The following is a 12,372-nucleotide window of genomic DNA, read 5'->3' on the forward strand; positions in this document are numbered from 1 at the left end:
ATCTTCAAAAATGTATTGTACATAAAGCCTTACCGGGCTTTATTAAGTTCGTCACCAATAGAAATGAGTTATAGGACCATAACAACATTTTCTAAAACATTTTGATTTTATCCTGGTTTACTAAAAATTAAATTCACATTTTTTTCTTTAAAATAACAGGAATAGCCATCTTGTCGGTTCTAGCAAACGTCAAGTAAGCCTGTTGGTCCCGTCAACTGAATTCTTAACAGTTGAATCCATCATCACCCTTCCTGGGATAGGTCCTCATTTCACAGTGTGTGTGAGAGGTCCTCATTTCACAGTGTGTGTGAGAGGTCCTCATTTCATAGTGTGTGTGAGATAGGTCCTCTTTTCACAGTGTGTGTGAGATAGGTCCTCTTTTCACAGTGTGTGTGAGAGGTCCTTATTTGCAGCTTCTGTTGTGCAAGGATGTCCTAATTAATATGGTATAAATCTCACATTAGATATGAATTATTTCGTTAGATTTGTCTTAATGAGGTTATTGTAATGGTTTATACACGTAACATGTCAAAATATTATTCTGGATGCATGTATAAAGGAGGCCCCCATTTGCATGGTTGGGGAATGTTACACATGACGTATATATCATGTGTTGGCTTTATACAGTATGTATATGTCACGTGTTGGCTTTATACATGATGTATACAACATGTGTTGGCTTTATACAGGACGTATATGTCATGTGTTGGCTTTATACAGGACGTATATGTAATGTGTTGGCTTTATATTTGCTCTACACTTTCCCATTAAAATGCAGTTGGTCCTGGCGTATTAATACACACGTGTGTGAAGTTGTCAATATATACAATTTAAACCACTATCATCTTCAAAAATGTATTGTACATAAAGCCTTACTGGGCTTTATTAAGTTTATCACCAATAGAAATTTCTGTTGTTAGTGACTGGCTGCAAACCCCATCCCACTCATATGCCCTTCTTTGCCGTCTTGTCCAGGGTATTGATTTCGATTAATGTCTCGTTGTGTAGACACTGACGTACTTTTTGTTTCTATTTTTTTTTTACCTTTTCCTTATCTGCTGTTTGTGACTGGATTTCTGGTCTTCATTAATGTCTGCTGTTTTGACTGCAGTTGTGCCCCGCTTTTACTGTCTTGTTCAGAATGAAATTGACCCATTGTGGAGATGGACNGTGCTATACCTGAGTATGCCTTGACACTCTATGACGTCATTCTGCTATACCTGGGTATGCCTAGACACTCTATGACGTCATTCTGCTATACCTGAGTATGNCTAATTTTATGTTCATGCTATATTTTCCATGCTTCTGCAACACATTGCACGCCAAACTAGATAATGCGACGTGCTGATTGTGCCCTAACTTGTCTGAACTGGCTGTTGACGAGTGCCTCTCCTATCTGGCCTGCTAGCTCCGGCTGTTGGTAACTGGATTTGTTACCCTGCCTTACTTTNCTGATCAATAACAGTTTTCCTAATTCTATCATTAACTTTCCTAGTGCTTCAAATAAGTAAATCACGGATCCCCAGACTCTGACGGAGTTGGTCGAGATAGCTGTTACGACTAGCTAAACTACTTACCTGATTCTTTGAGCATGCGTAGTCCACGCTTTGCCTCTTGCAAGGGAAGCACGGCGGATGTCTTGGCAGTATGAAAACAGAAGCCACATTGGTAGTTACACTGCCGAGTGAAGTGGTAATTGACACTCAATGGGACCGAAGTAGTGACTTCCACACTCGGTGCGTTCGACTCCGATTTCTTGTGTGTGACCCACTTCTGCTCCTTTGATGCCGTCTCCTGTATGCGTTTCATTACTTGGTCGTCTAGCTCCTGTTGTCGCTTGTTGTTCTGTTTTGGTGTTTTGTCTTTGCTCTCTCCATGTTGGTAAAACGTTATCCAGATAATTATACTGAAAGTGACAAAAACCAAAACGATCGTCGAGACTACTACGACATATTCACCAATGTCTACACTGAAAATATCCAAAGCCATTTCTCCTATTTTGTGTAGAAAGGCACAGTCAAAGTTGGTCATAGTTATTTGTTTACTGTCAAAACCCCAACATATCACGTGCTGAGAAAAAACAGTAACTTACCAAAATATTCGGAGAAAAAATGCAGTTTCACTTTCGGTTTCTGTGCAGTTTCCAGTAAACGCTGCTTTCTGAAGCTGTTACAATTTACACAAAACCAATGTAGTTGTATTGTTACATCTTGGGAACTGTGCCTACTTTCAGTTTAAGTAAATGGTGTGTATACTAATAGACCGACTACAGCACGTTTATGTAAAGTGATCAACAAGTATATCACAACATGATTACGGTCTAGGTATTTCTAGACGTTGCACCCAGGCGTGATACGAGGTCAGATAATGAGTAGTACCTTAAAATAACATCGAGCACTTATATTGATTGTGTCTGTTAGGCAAGTAATAAACAGGCAACGGGTAACAGGTGTGGTCTATATGTATATTTTGTAAAAATTGAAAATATCTTAAATTCAGCCTTGGTGGTAGCGTGCGAAGAGGTGGTGTATATAGTGGTAGTGTGTGTAGTGGTAGTGTGTGTAGTGGTAATGTGTGTGGTGGTAGTGAGTGTAGTGGTAGTNATCGATTAAAGTCCCGTGTGTAGGCACTAAGGTATTTTTTGTTTCTATTTTCGCTTTTTCTGCTGTTGGTGGCTGGATTTGTGACCCGCTTTACTGTCATGTTCAAAATGAAATTGACCCGTTTTGTGGAGATGAACCCTACAGATATCCGGGAAGCTAATAAGATATGCCGAGTAATAAAGACAAAAAGTATGATACCTCTCAAATTTTGCCTCCGGACGTCATATTTGACGCCACTGACGTCAGACCGCCAATATTGTTAGGAGTCTCAAAGAAGATGCAGCTTGTTACTTCTCAATAGATGTTATGTGGGTTTTATTCTGTGTGATCTATGCAAATGCTACAAACTGATGTGCCAGACATGAACTACACCAACTGAAAAAAGTGTTAAAGGAACAGTAATACCAAGAGCCTGAATACCTGCCTTGCTATTGTTGCTTTTATTTCAGCCATAAATTATATATATATATTAAATTGTCCTCATTTGTAAGTGTGTGTTAGAGAGGTACTCATTTGTAAGTGTGTGTTAGAGAGGTACTCATTTGTAAGTGTGTGTTAGAGAGGTACTCATTTGTAAGTGTGTGTGTGTAAGTTCCCCATTTGCAGGTGTGTGTGTGATAGGTCCTCATTTGCAACTTCCGGTGTGTGAAAAGGTCCTCATTTGTATGGTAAAAAAGTCATATTGAATCTGAATGAATTTTGCACCATATCTTCACAGGGTTGTTTAACTAGACATTATACATAAACTATCAGAAGGGGATGGTTGTGGATGCAAGTTTTAGCAAGGTCCCCATTTGTATGGTTGTGGACACATGTCCTCGTTTTGCACCCTATACGCGTANCACTTATATTGATTGTGTCTGTTAGGCAAGTAATAAACAGGCAACGGGTAACAGGTGTGGTCTATATGTATATTTTGTAAAAATTGAAAATATCTTAAATTCAGCCTTGGTGGTAGCGTGCGAAGAGGTGGTGTATATAGTGGTAGTGTGTGTAGTGGTAGTGTGTGTAGTGGTAATGTGTGTGGTGGTAGTGAGTGTAGTGGTAGTGTGTGTGGTGGTAGTGTGTGTGTGTGTGTGTGTGGTAATGTGTGTGGTGGTAGTGAGTGTAGTGGTAGTGTGTGTGTGTGGTAATGTGTGTGGTGGTAGTGAGTTTAGTGGTAATGGGTGTGTGTGTGGAAGTGGTAGTGTGTGTATAGTGGTAATAAGTGTGGTGGTAGTGAGTGTAGTGGTAATGGGTGTGTGTGTGGTAATGTGTGTGGTGGTAGTGAGTGTATTGGTAGTGGGTGTGTGTGGTGGCAGTGAGTGTAGTGTAGTAGTAGTAGTGTGTGTGTGTGGTAATGTGTGTAGTGGTAGTGTGCGGAGTGGTAGTGTGTGTAGTGGTAATGTGGGTGGTGGTAGTGAGTGTAGTGGTAGTGTGTGAGGTAGGATGTGTGGTGGTAGTTAGTGTAGTGGTAGTGTTTGTAGTGGTAATGTGTGTGGTGGTAGTGAGTTTAGTGGTAATGGGTGTGTGTGAGGTAATGTGTATGGTGGTAGTGAGTGTAATGTCTGTGTTTCCCGGAATAACAGAACAAACCATGCTGCTTTTATGGCGGGTATTTTAATAGTGACCACTTCCGTTGTACATAACATAATAACCAAATGACGGGCATAATTTCCGGAATCATAGTGTTACTATATATATTACATACCTTCATATTTTTATTTAGAATATAACGTTAGCTTTAGTATAAGTTGTACACAATCATTAGTTTTGAATTAAACAACAATAAAACACATTTCACTGAGTTGGGTCTTTTGTATAAATCACAGTCCTGAATGAGTTACTGAAGCACTTGACTAGAACATGAATGGAATCAAATACTGGTTCATTGACTAGAATGTTTGACTAGATATATCGTGAAATGGCACATACTCAAAAAGTTCACATTTAGCCATGTCCATAGCCCGCACAAACAAACACAAATAACAAGCTTGAACTATTAAACAGGTTTATGTAACCTGTGTACATTGAAGGGATTATTATGCCCTTGTTAGCACCAATGTACTTTTAACTCTTTTTTTTTATAACTAGTTTGCACCTATTAGTGCACATAGTCTTTCAGGAATTATTTTTTCCGTATTCTCTCTGATCTCCTAGGATTCTGCGTATCTATCACTGTCTCTGTGGATGATGACTCTCTCTCAGGTATTGGTACTTCATATTCATCTTCCATGTCTGTAGTGTTGTCGAGATCTGGAATGTCAAAACTTATCTTTTTGAACCTTGATGAATTCCTCGTTGTCCTTTTGTCGCCTCGTTCCGCAGTGATCATAGAGCCTTTTTTTCTAATTACTTGGTAGCGGAATGGGTCATACATGTACTTTGGGGTCAGTTTCCATTTCATTTCGGATTCTAGGATCACACTGTCTCCTGGCCACAAATCATTCCTAGAAGAGTGTGAAGCTCTATTCCTCTTCATTCTATGAGAGTTCATTTTATACTTCCCCATGTTGTCATTGATGTGCGAAATTTCCTCCATCACCACGTTCTCAGGTCTACAATCTTTGTGCAGAGTGACCTCGGTAAATTTTGTGTTTGGTTCTCGAGAAAACAAGAGCTTAAACGGAGGTAGTCCAGTGGTGGTATGTGGTGTCGCTCTATACTGGCGGAGGAATTTCTGCATGCCTTGCTTCCAGTTTTTTGGTTCCAGGTGAGAGGCTTTCACGGTTTTCATCAAAGGTTTATTAAAAGCCTCTGCTTGAGCATTTGCCCTTGGCCAGCACGGAGTGATTTTTCTATGATCAAATCCTATGTTCTCTGCATACCTTGCGAACTGGCTCGAGTTAAATGGACTGCCATTGTCTGTTTTTATGACTTTAGGGATACCAAATGTGCTGATAACCTTTCCAAGATAGGTATTGTGGTATTTGCAGATACACTTCTAACTGTCTCTACTACAGGGCATCTGGAATACTCGTCCAGATTTACGAATAGGTAATCTCCTGAAGGGAGAGGGCCACAGAAATCAGCAATTAGTCTTTCCCAGGGTCCTGAGGGTAGAGGGCTCATTTTAAGTGGTCCGCGAAGTTTTGTAGGGTTTGTTGTTGCTTGGCACGCGATGCATTTCCCAGTGGCTTTTTCTACATCCTCATTGATGTTTGGGAACCAAATTTTGGACCGAATTAAGGATTTGGTTTTGGTGATTCCCTGGTGTCCCTCATGAGCTATTTTGATAGCTTGGTCCCTTAATCCACTGGGCACCATTATCCTAGTTCCACGGAGCATTACATTGTTTGTGTGAACTGTCAGTTCATCTCGAACACTTCCTAGAGTGTTCAGCTCCATTAAATCAATATCGTCCCCGGCGGGATCCTTTATAGTATACCATTGACCGTTCCTGGTCAGTTCTATTGCCTTTAACAGAGTCTTGTCTCTCATGGTTGCTGATTTGATCTCATCAAGTGACATTGCCTTGGGGACGGATGTCTCTGTTATGAAATTCACATAATACTCCGCCACCTTTTCCTCATGGCTGGATGAGACTGGGCCTTCTCTTGGGTGGCGTGACAGATAATCTGCTGTATTCTCATCACCAGGCCTGTACTTTATTATGAGGTTGTATGGTTGTAGACGAAGTCCCCATCTCTCTATTCTCAGTGTTGGGTTGGGTTTAGTCCAGATCTTTTCCAAAGGTTTGTGATCGGTTATAACCGTGAATTCAGGTGAACCACATAGGTAAGCGTTTAAATGTTCACATGCCCAGACGACACCAAGTGCTTCACGTTCTGTCTGGTTGTATCTACTTTCAACATCTGTGAGAGCTCGGCTGGCATATACCACAATTTGGTTGGACTGTGTCAGGACTGCTCCTAGCCCTACTGGACTTGCATCCACTATAACCTGTTTTCTTTGCAGGATGAAAGTACGCTATCGTTGTCTTCTGAGATAATATCTGTTGTAGTTGGGAGAATGCTCTCTCCTGGTCACCTGTCCATTCCCAGACTGTGTTTTTATGTGTAAGCCTTCTTAAGGGTTCGCAGATCGTTGCTTAGTCGGGGATGAAACGTGAGCTATAGCTGGTCATTCCCAGGAAATTTATCAATTCTTTCACTGTTGAGGGAGGTTTTGCCTCTCGAATCGCTGTAACTTTCTCGGGGTCTGGTGAAATTCCATTAGGACCAAAGACTAATCCAAAGAATGATATGCTTTGCTTGTTGAGTTCACATTTCCTCTCATTTAGAGTCAGTCCAGCTTTACTCAGAGCATCAAATGTCTTTTCTAGAGCTACGTCGTGCTCTTTCTGTGTTTTTCCGTACACAATGATGTCATCTGATATGTTCTTTGCCCCTTTTATGTGCTGGATTACCCCTCGTATTGCCTCTTGGAATTTTTCAGAAGCAGAAGAAATGCCAAAGTTTAACCGTTTACATTGGTATATCCCAACATAGGTGCTGAATGTGGTAATGTAGCGTGATTCCTCCTCTAATTCCAGCTGGTGATAGCCTGACGTGAGGTCAAGTTTACTAAAGGTTTTAGCACCATTAAGGTCGTTGANTGTTGATCAGTTCCTTTAGGGTGGGAATAACATGACGTCTCCATTTAATGGCTTTATTTGGTTCTCGCATGTCCACGCATAACCTTATCTCTGTTCCTCCTTTCTTTGGTGGAGTGACAATTGGTGAAATCCATGGTGTGGGAGTGCCTTTCACCTTTTCGATGATATCTTCATCAATTAGACGCTTGATTTCTTTTTCGACCTTGTTTCGGAGGTGAAATGGTGTTTGACGGTGTCTCAAAGCTACAGGTTTCACTGTTTTGTCAATGTGGAGTTTTACATTTATGTTTTTCAGCTTCCCTACACCATTGAATAGGTTGGGTGGTTTTAGTGTGTGTGGGGTAATGTGTGTGGTGGTAGTGTGTGTGGTGGTAGTGAGTGTAGTGGTAATGTGTGTGGTGGTAGCGTGCGTGGAGGTAGTGTGTGTAGTGGTAGTGTGTGTGGTGGTAGTGTGTGTGGTGGTAGTGTGTGTGGTGGAAGTATGTGTGGTAGTAGTGTGTGTGGTAGTAGTGTGTGTGTGGTAGTGTGTGTGATGGTAGTGTGTTTGGTGGCTGTGTGCGTGGAGGTAGTGTGTGTAGTGAAAGTGTGTGTGGTGGTAGTGTGCGTAGTGGTGTAATACTAGTACATTGATTAGGTGACAAGCCTCAGCTGTAGGGGATTTCCCTTTAGCTCAGCGGTAGAGCATCGGGCAGGAGAGCCAAGGGTTGCGGGTTCGAGCCCCAGCGACGGCACTTTTTTATCACTATTCCTCGTCCTATTACAAATAGGTGCCGTTTACCCTCCCCGTTCAAGGTAGGAGACCCCTTGGCGGGGCGTCAAAGAACCTGGGTTGGTGTTTCAAAAAGGGGGGAATAGTGTCAAAGATGTGGATTAATTAGGTTGCCATACAAGCGTCAGCTGTAGGGAATTTCCCTTTAGCTTGGTGGTAGAGCATCGTGCTGGAGAGCCAAGGGTCGCGGGTTCGAGCCCTAGCGATGGCACTATCTTTATCACTTTTCCTCGTCCTATTACAGTTGTAGTGTGCGTGGTGGTAGCGTGTGAAGAGGTAGTGTGGTTAGTGGTAGTGTGCGTAGTGATAGTGTTTGTAGTAGCACTGTGTGTGGTGGTAGTGTGTGTGGTGGAAGTGTGTGTGGTGGTAGTGAGTGTGGTGGTAGTGTTTGGTGGTAGTGTGTGTGTGGTAGTGTGTGTGGTGGTAGTGTGGTGGTAGTGTGTGTGTGGTAGTGTGTGTGGTGGTAGTGTGTGCAGTGAAAGTGTGTGTGTGGTAGTGTGTGTGGTGGTAGTGTGTGTGGTGGTCGTGTGTGTGTCGTAGTGTGTGTGGTGGTAGTGTGTGTGGTGGTAGTATGTGTGGTGGTAGTGTGTGTGTGGTAGTGTCTGTGGTGGTAGTGTGTGTGGTGGTAGTGTGCGTGGAGGTAGTGTATGTAGTGAAAGTGTGTGTGGTGGTAGTATGTGTGGTGGTAGTGTGTGTGTGGTAGTGTCTGTGGTGGTAGTGTGTGTGGTGGTAGTGTGCGTGGAGGTAGTGTATGTAGTGAAAGTGTGTGTGGTGGTAGTGTGTGTGGTGGTAGTGATTGTAGTGGTAATGTGTGTGTTGGTAGCGTGCGAAGAGGTAGTGTGTGTAGTGGTAGTGTGTGTGGTGGTAGTGTGCGTGGAGGTAGTGTGTGTAGTGAAAGTGTGTGTGGTGGTAGTGTGCGTGGTGGTAGTGTGTGTGGTAATGTGTGTGATGGTAGTGTGTGTGGTGGTAGTGAGTGTAGTGGTAATGTGTGTGGTGGTAGCGTGCGAAGAGGTAGTGTGTAGTGGTAGTTTGTGTGGTGTTAGTGTGTGTGCTGGTAGTGTGTGTGGTGGTTGTGTGTGTAGTGGTAGTGTGTGTGGATAGTAGTGTGTGTGTGGTAGTGTGTGTGGGGGAGTGTGTGTGGTGGTAGTATGCGTGGTGGTAGTGTGTGTGGTGGTAGTGTGTGTGGTGGTAGTGTGTGTGGTGGTAGTATGCGTGGTGGTAGTGTGTGTGGTAATGTGTGTGGTGGTAGTGTGTGTGTGGTAATGTGTGTATTGGTAATGTGTGTGGTGGTAGCAGGCGAAGAGGTAAAGTATTTAGTGGTAGTGTGCTTAGTGGTAGTGTCTGTAGTAGTACTGTGTGTGGTGGTAGTGTGTGTGGTGGTAGTGTGTGTGGTGGTAGTGTGTGTGGTGGTAGTGTGTGTGGTGGTAGTGTGTGTGGTGGTAGTGTGTGTGGTGGTAGTGTGTGTGGTGGTAGTGTGTGTGGTGGTAGTGTGTGTGGTGGTAGTGTGTGTGGTGGTAGTGTGTGTGTGGTAGTGTTTGTGGTGGTAGTGTGTGTGGTGGTAGTGTGTGTGATGGTAGTGTGTGTGGTGGTAATGAGTGTAGCGGTAGTGTGTGTGTGCTAGCGTGTGTAGTGGTAATGTGTGTGACGGTAGCGTGCGAAGAGGTAGTGTGTGTGGTGGTAGTGAGTGTAGTGGTAGTGTAGGTTGTAGTGTGTGTAGTAGTTCTGTGTGTGGTGTTAGTGTGTGTGGTGGTAGTGTGCGTGGAGGTAGTATGTGTAGTGAAAGTGTGTGTGGTGGTAGTGTGCATGGTGGTAGTGTGTGTGGATAGTAGTGTGGGTGTGGTAGTGTGTGTGGTGGTAGTGTGCGTGGAGGTAGTATGTGTAGTGAAAGTGTGTGTGGGGGTAGTGTGCATGGTGGTAGTGTAGTGTGTGTGTGGTAGTGTGTGTGGTGGTAGTGTGTATGGTGGTAGTGTGTGTGGATAGTAGTGGGGGTGTGGTAGTGTGTGTGGTGGTAGTTTGTGTGTGGTAGTGTGTGTAGTGGTAGTGTGTGTATTGGTAGTGTGTGTGATGGTAGTGTGTTTGGTGGTTGTGTGCGTGGAGGGGCAGTGTGTGTAGTGAAAGAGTGTGTGGTGGTAGTGCGCGTTGTTGTGTAATACTAGTACATTGATTAGGTGACAAGCCTGAGCTGTAGTGGATTTCCCTGAAGTGGTAGTATGTGGTGGTAGTGTGTGTAGTGGAAGTGTGTGTGGTGGTAGTGTGGATGGTGGTAGTGTGTGTGGATGGTAGTGTGTGTGTGGTAGTGTGTGTGGTGGTAGTTTGTGTGTGGTAGTGTGTGTAGTGGTAGTATGTGGTGGTAGTGTGTGTAGTGCTAATGTATGTGGTGCTAATGTGCGTAGTGGTAGTGTGTGTGGTGGTAGTTTGTGTGTGGTAGTGTGTGTAGTGGTAGTGTGTGTGGTGGTAGCGTGTATAGAGGTAGTATTTGTGGTGGTAGGGTGACAGTCCGCATCCGGATCATAAACATGACCAACAGTTTTCAGGTGACACTCCGCTTCTGGGTCATAAACATGACCATGTTTTTTGTCATGTGACAGTCAACTTTCGGATCATGAACATTACCATGTTGTTTTGTCAGGTGATAGTCCTCTTTCAGACGTTAAACCTGATCAAATCATTTTATTCAGTCGTTAACCGTGAATCACGCTGTTTGTTGAATAAACTTTTATTTGATAAATTAATATATCAAATAATAAAGCCATTCAAATGTGGTTGCCACCTCATTAATCGCCAAGAAGATTTCAAGACATGTGTTTTTTTGTTAATTGAAAAAGATATTAATACATGTTTGTGTTATTGTATGAGAGGAGATCAAGACATATTTTTAGTGTTGAAGAAAGAAAGCAACACATGTTTTTATCATTAATTAAAGAAGAGATCAATACATGTTTTTATTGTTGATTAAAGAAAAGATTAAGACATATTGTTATTGTTGATTAAGGAAGGTATCAAGACATATTTCTATTGTTGATTAAAGAAGATATCATGACATAATTCTATTGTTGATTAAAGAAGTAATTAAGAAATATTTTTATTATTGATTAATGAAAAGATCAAGATATAGTAGTATTGTTTATTAAAGAAAAGATCAAGACATGTTTTTATTGTTGATTAAAGAAGTAATTAAGACATGTTTTTATTGTTGATTAAAGAAGTGATTTAGACAAATTCATATTTTTGATTAAAGAAGAGATTAAGACATATTGTTATTGTTGATTAAGGAAGAGATCAAGATATATTTTTATTGTTGATTAAAGAAGAGATCACGACCTAGTTTTATTGTTGAATAAAGAAGAGATCAAGACATAGTTTTATTGTTAGGTCACTTGAGACAAAGTCTCAAGTGACCTATTACGATCGCCTTCTGTCCGTCGTCGTACGTCGTCATCCGTCGTCCGTCGTGCGTCCGTAAACAATTTACCTTTTCGACTTCTTCTCCAAAATTCCTGAACCATTTTCAATGAAATATTGCAGAAACTTTCCATGGTCAAAGGTCAGCAACAGTAGTGGAGGATATGGTCCCCAGCCCCCAGGGGCCTGAGGGGCGGGGCCAAAAAGGGTCAAATTGACTAAAATTTCAAAAATCTTCTTATCAAGACCCAGATATGGTAGAATCAAATTCTTTTCATAGATGGAAGGGTCTTAAGGTGCTTAACCGCAACTATGAATTTCATGACCCTGGGGTCTCACGTTTCCCCATGGGGAGGGGTAAACTTTATTATAGCTTATATAGGGAAATCCCATTTTGGACCAACATTTGTTTAATTTCCATTGGAAGTAATTCAATTTGGGTTAGCATTATCATTATTGGATAGCAGTTTGATGGTATGCACATATAAGCCCTGACTGACCCCCAGACATGTTTTATTATTGATTAAAGAAGAGATCAAGACATGTTTTTACTGTTGATTAAAGAAGAGATCAAGGCATATTTTTATTGTTGATTAAAGAAGAGATCAAGGCATATTTTTATTGTTGATTAAAGAAGAGATTAAAACATGTTTTTATTGTTGATTAAAGAAGAGATCAAGACATGCTTTTATTGTAGATTAAAGAAGAGATCAAAACATGCTTTTATTGTTGATTAAAGAAGAGATCAAGACATGTTTTCATTTTTTTACGCCCCCCTCCACCCCCACTCTCCTGTCAAGTTCGTCATGTGTAACGTTTGAAATATGTCACCATAGCAACAGTATAAACAATATTGTTAAACTGTAGATTCATTCTACAAAAGATTTATGCAAATCGTTTGTGGAACATATGTTTAACGTTTGCTTCAAAGCCGGCTTTAAGCATTAGAAGTTAAGATGTTATTAATGTAATACTTTCTCTATATTGTTTGTCGAAAATTCATATGCATATCTAAGTTAGCGTATATTTATGTTGAATGGGTAATTCATAATATCGAGATA

Source organism: Mizuhopecten yessoensis, unplaced genomic scaffold (assembly GCF_002113885.1).
Source record: "Mizuhopecten yessoensis strain PY_sf001 unplaced genomic scaffold, ASM211388v2 scaffold4409, whole genome shotgun sequence".
In the NCBI taxonomy this organism is placed as follows: domain Eukaryota; kingdom Metazoa; phylum Mollusca; class Bivalvia; order Pectinida; family Pectinidae; genus Mizuhopecten; species Mizuhopecten yessoensis.